A 6,000-nucleotide genomic window follows, 5' to 3' on the forward strand; every position below is an offset into this window, starting at 1 on the left:
GAGTCGTGAGGGAAGCCTCCTGGCTTGTGCTGTAGGTGGCAACTCTGACTCCTCTTCAGCAGCTCCTGCTGCCTGTGGGAATGCTGCTGCCCTGCTTGTGGTTTGCCAGCTAAATCACACTTGTAGCTGAGATCATGACGATTTGCCAGGGGAGGTATCGTAAATCCAGACTGGCAGATACAGCTGCTCCATACTGCCTGTCTAAATTGGCTGTTTCCTCAGAGAGCAGAAGCCCAATTTAACCAGGACTTAGGAAAGAGGCAATGACTGCAGGGCGCATGAAAGAGGGGAGGGATGTGCAGGAGTACCAAGCCTTAGGCTTTTGTTTGTGAGCGCAAACGAGTGCCTGAGCTCCCGCTGCTTCGCTCGCCTGCAGTGCCTGCAGAGGGCTGCCGAGCACAGCCACGCTGGGCCGTGCCTGCCTCCCGCAGTCCCTGCCACAACACTTCCTGAGCACTAGCGGCCTTCCAGGGTGTGTGGAACTTGGACACCGGGCAAATTGTGAACACAGGCCAACAAACGTGCTGGGAAATGCGTTGCCCAGTTCACAGACTGTGGCCCAGGAGCAGCTGGCTTGAAGTGCAGTGGACGTGTGGCCTCACAGTGAGGCTCTGCAAGCTGCAGGCCCCTCGGCTGTGAGGTGTACAAGGGGTTTGGCTTCTCCTCTGGCTCATGCCAGCACAGCCTCCCGCTCATCCAGCTGGTTGGGTTTGCTGTCCGGTGTGTGGGGAGCCAGGGTGTTTCTCAGGCCGCGTGTGAGGGGTTACAGAGTGAAGGCTGGAGCGAGATGGTAGGCAGCGAAGCCCCTCTGCCGGGGCCTCCCAGCCCAACCCCTTCGCCAGCCGCCTGTCTCACTTACACAAGTGTTTCTGACGAGTTAAAGCAGGTCGATATAACAGTACATGACTGGGTGTTTTGCATGTTGGAGGATGTGGCCTGTAGGAATTGGCAAAGTCCCCATCCAGTGATGGAGAGGTGGTAGGTTGAGGCGGGAGCCCTCACTGACTGTCCTCTGCTTGCTCTTGCCAAGGTGTGCTTCTTTGATATTTATTTTTTTGTATTTAAGCTATTCTCCTGAAAGTTAAGTTTGATGAAGTATTGCACATGTAATGTGTGTGGTGAGAGAAAAGGCATAGCTGGTGTGATGCTTCCTGCCACGTGAGCTCTAAACATGAGGACTATGTTTAATGGAAATATTTCTATTGCTGAATTAAATGTTTGCTTCTGTCACTGAGCTTAGTAAAATGTGACAGTCATTCCACTACGTTATGCCCTGCTGTAAAACACAGACAATAAACACTTCAAAAATATTTCTGTTCATTAAATTGCAGGAGGCTTTGGCTAATAAATGTATATACTTACTTCAACAAGCACATCTGGCAGCACACCTGAAAGGCTGCAGGACATGGTCAGGGTGATGCTGCAAGGTAGATGGTTGCTCTTCGATCCCACTGCCCTCTCTGGGGCTCTCCCCTGGCTGTAGCAGTGGCACGGGAATACCAGGAAGGGTGGTGGTGGAGGACTACTGGTGATTTTCTGAATTATTAGAATCTTTTACTCAAAAAAAAAAAAAAGGGGGGGGGGGGGCATTTGAAATCTTAAAATCTTGTACAAAAAAGCTGGTAAGTTTTTATTGACAGCTGATAGGGTGGTCAAAGTTCAGGTTTTATGAACCCTGCGGATTCTGGTGAGCCATGCTGAAGACACAAGTTTATTGTCAGTACAATGCTGATGCCCAATGAAGTTGCTTCCTTGTGTCAAGGTTCGGTGTAACATGAGATTGTGTGCTGAAATAGGAGGCAAAAGAAAAGTGTTTGAGTCGAAAGGTACATGTATGGACTGATAAATGCAATTTGCGTTAACTGTTATGAATACGAAATAAATTCTTTAACTAGATCTTTAAGCTAATTTGCTACATGAAAGGCCCTTTTAACCTAGTCTCCTATTACAATTTCAATGATTTAAAATTACAAATGCTGTTTACATTCTTGACTGCCTTGCTTCAAACGGCATATCTCATTATTCCCCCTGGTTTGGAATTTGGGTTTACTTGGGTGTTTCATTACAGCATTTGAACTGCTGCCTCTGTGTATTTACTGTAAAGTTCCCTGCAGGACAGCCCTGGCTCTGTGCGTGCTGCGTGACCACTTGTGCCCATGCTAGACCTGCAGGTTGCTTCCCACTGTTAGCTCACTTGGCCTCCGCTTCTGCCCATGGCAGAGCTGAACAATCACAGGAGACAGTGTGTGTAAGTTCTCTGTTCAGATTCTTAACTCAACTGTATGTTTTTAGAAACCAAGGTAGCATAGTGTTTTGTGAGATCTAACCAATTAATGCAATAAGGAGATCTGGTATCAGATGAGGAAAACTGGAAGGGATGTATGCTGTCACCAGCTAGCTCCTCTCTTGCTGCAGCTCAGTGATCCCTGTTGTTTCAAGGTTGGTTTCATAGATATTTTCTTTGTAAACATTTATTTAATGAGCAGATATGGTCGAAGGGGAAAAAAGTTAATGTGGTTTACTTCTTAACACTAGCAGTGAAATAACTCCAGGGACAATGTGTCTAAAGCTACAGAGAGGGACCTTGTACGTACCAGTGTAGAGGAAATCTATAGGAAGTACAAAATGATAATGAGGAAAAACTGGAAAGCTCAAAAAATGGTAATAATGAGCTTCCCTCTAATAAAGAGCTGGTAATGGTAATAAAGAGCTTCCCTCTGTGCTGGTGATCAAGTCAGAGCCTTTTCTGTGTGCCTCACCAGGCCAGGGACCCGAGAGCTGAGTATTGTGAGCCTTCACTGTTTGAAATCAAAGAGCAGATGGAGGTTCCTCAGAAGTGCCCAGGTAACTCAGAATGTCACAGCTGGTGAGACTCGTGCTCCAGGATCACCTAAATACTCCAGAAAAATCTCATCCCTTTCCAGAAGCTCAAAGATGGCAGCAGATCTCTGTGTGTGTGGTAGCCCCTGGGCTCCTAGCACTGTGTTAGCTTGGCCTACAGCTAGGTTGCTGTGAGCATCCTGCCCGCAGAGCCCGCTGGCACCATGCAGGTGTTTTCTGGGCAGCTGTTTGGGCTTATGCTGCTGGGTGGTTGTTGCTGTTGTTGTTTTCCTATTGTTTTAAAAATATTTATTAAAAACTTGCTTCAGAATTTCGAACAAGTTAACTCGGTGATCAAATTTATTATTATGTTAGGTTAAGGCATCTCAGCATCGCTCTACCACTCACTCCTCCCTGCGTGAGACCAGCCAAGCACCCTCCTTGCACAGCTCCTGGGTCTACAGAAGAACTCAGAACGAGACAACCTCTCCGATTAGTTTCTTTATCTGCTAATCCCTGGCAAAACGAATTGTACAACGTCTGAGTTGCCAGAACAGAGCATCTGAGTCTCCCCTAGCTTGTTTCCTTGCAGTTTTGGCAGTGTCAGCTCCAGCAGCCTCCGGCACGCCGTCAGACAGCCCCACCAACTTTGCACAAATGCTTCTGCTGGTGGTGCCGCTCCGGTGCTGCAGCGGAGAGCAGCAGGGGACAGCGGAGCAGCCTCACACTGCTCAGACCACGTCTGCAGAGCAGTGTCTGGCTACACCCTTGTGCAGCCCAGCCACCCTTTGTTGTGGCCACCAAAATCCCCACGGTTTTTGGAGGGTTTCTTTCCCCAGTGGCTGCAGTGGAGACGTGCTGATGCTAGAACTTCAGGCGGTGCTTTGGAAATAGGAGTGTTTTCATGGAGATGCTTGTGGAACTCGAAGAAAGGCAACGAGGATGTGATTTTTTTTCACAGAACATATGGGTTTGGTAGCTCATAAACCAGGAACAAGGCACTCCAGGTTGTAGTTGCATGTCTTTCTAGTGTGTGGAGGCAAGAAAACAATTTTTGCTTGACTGTCCCCTAATACTAAAGGTTATCAAAATCAACAAAAGTTCTATCTAAACCTTTCCTGCAAAGCTGAGAGGTTCTGATGGATGTGGTTGGCATGCTCAGGTGGTGAAGAGGGGATCCTATAACAGCCCGCGTAACTCTTGTGATGGTTTTCTGGGCCTTGTCTCTTCATCCTGCGTTACTCCCTAGACTTGCTCTTCTACTTTTGTGGTTGAAATCCCAAGCAATTAAAATCATGATAAATCAATTTAAAGTTAAAAGGGGTCTGATTTTTAGAGGACAAGATCCTTACACCACTCAGCATAATGAGGAAAATAGACCCCTTTGTGTGCCTCAAAATGTCGTTCAAAACAACTGAGTCACGATGTAAAATGTAGGCCTATAAACTTAGCCCTGCGTTACCACACCTTGAGCTATGCTAGAAATTTGGTTTCACTCGTAAACATTCATGGTAGACCCAGGAATGTAATTTCTGACACTAGTTCAATGTAGCTCTGCATGAACACTGACTGAAAGTCATTGCTGTGGCATGTAAATTCGATGGGCAAGGCAAGTAATTTTGACGGTGTCTCTTCAATTGGCCTAGACAGGTTCTGCCTGTGCTGACAATGGCCTTATCTCCTGCAGGAAAAAAAAAAAAAATAGAGCTCAAGTTATTTTGGCCTTTGATTTCCCCTTGTCCACTACAGGTGATTTCTGATGATTTTTGCAGACTGCTGAAAAAACAGAAAGGTGTCCATTTTTTTTTCTCCATTAACAAATAGATATATCCCCCCATCCCCCACATGAGATGAATTCAAGACACCAAATAGTAACTGGCAATCGCAGTTCAGGTGGGACTTTGTGACTACTTCATGAGAAGTTTTTGCACATCTATGAGAAGTGTGCCAGTAGCTATCAAACGCATTCAGGACGTATATCCCAGCAAAACATCCCAAAGTGTGACTACTTTAACCACCCTGACAGCTGTTTGGAGCCTAGGTCTTGGGGGAAATTGAGGTCCTGCATTCTCAGTCTGGGTTCAAATTTTGCCTTCACCCCTGCTGTTTACTGCTCTCTGTCCATGAGGAAGCCGGTGTCTGTGGGCAGTTGTACTCTGGGGCTACGTAGGAGTTGTGTGCCCAAGTGGCACCCCACAGCACGCAGCCCGTACCTGGGTTGGTGCTTTGCAGGCACGGGGTGTTTATTTTCACCTCTGCTGTAGCAGCCCTGCTTGCTAGTGGCGGTCGGACCAGCACATGCAGAGGCAGGTACCTTCACACACACTGCAATTCTACCAAACAACTAGCAGGCCATTTAGAATGATTTTTTTTTTCTTTTTAATATAAATCAACACACGTGCAACTTGCGCCCAGAGGCCCCCAACCACCCCCAAGGTACTACCCAGGGGGGCGTCCTGTCAGTCGGGGGGCAGCACGGTGGCTACGAACCGCTTGGAAGAGCGGATGCTCCGCACCTGGCCGCGGAGCGAGAGCTGCCCTTAGCTGGGGGCGTCCGAGCCTGGCTGCACGATGGGGGGCACCGGGGGGTGCTGGGGGTGTACCGGGGGTGCTGGGGGGCACCGGCGGGGGGGACGGGGCTCGCCCCCCTGCCCCCATCCCTGGGCACCCCCCGCCGTTCCCGGGCCACTTCAAAAAGTCCCTCCCGGGGCACCGCACCGGCAAAAGCCCCAGGCACAAAGCGACCCCCCTCGGGCCCCGGGAGCCCCCCGAACTCACCCGGCGCGGAGCGGAGCGGAGCGGGGCTGCCGCCTGGCCTCGCCTCTCCTCGCCTCGCCTCCCCCGCCGCCGCCCGCCCCAGCCCCAGCAGAGGAAATATTGCAATGTTGCAAGCTGACGTAAGGACATTACAAGGAAAGGGCTACATTTCGGAGTGTTTATGAAAAGCCTCGGTACTGTACTGTCACCAGGGGGCATGCAATATAATGCATTTCGCCAAACATTTTGAATAATAATCATTTAACAACAACAACAACAAAAAAGCCCCAGTCCGGTCGGTCGGCGCTCGCGGAGCCGGAGGAACCATGCAGCCAAACTTTGCGAAGCCCTTTATTATTTTTCTGACATTGCTCGCTCGCCCTTGAGGAGCCGTAATTGCATTATCCGATTTTTTTGGGGGGG

This window comes from Oxyura jamaicensis, chromosome 12 (genome assembly GCF_011077185.1).
Source record: "Oxyura jamaicensis isolate SHBP4307 breed ruddy duck chromosome 12, BPBGC_Ojam_1.0, whole genome shotgun sequence".
In the NCBI taxonomy this organism is placed as follows: Eukaryota; Metazoa; Chordata; class Aves; order Anseriformes; family Anatidae; genus Oxyura; species Oxyura jamaicensis.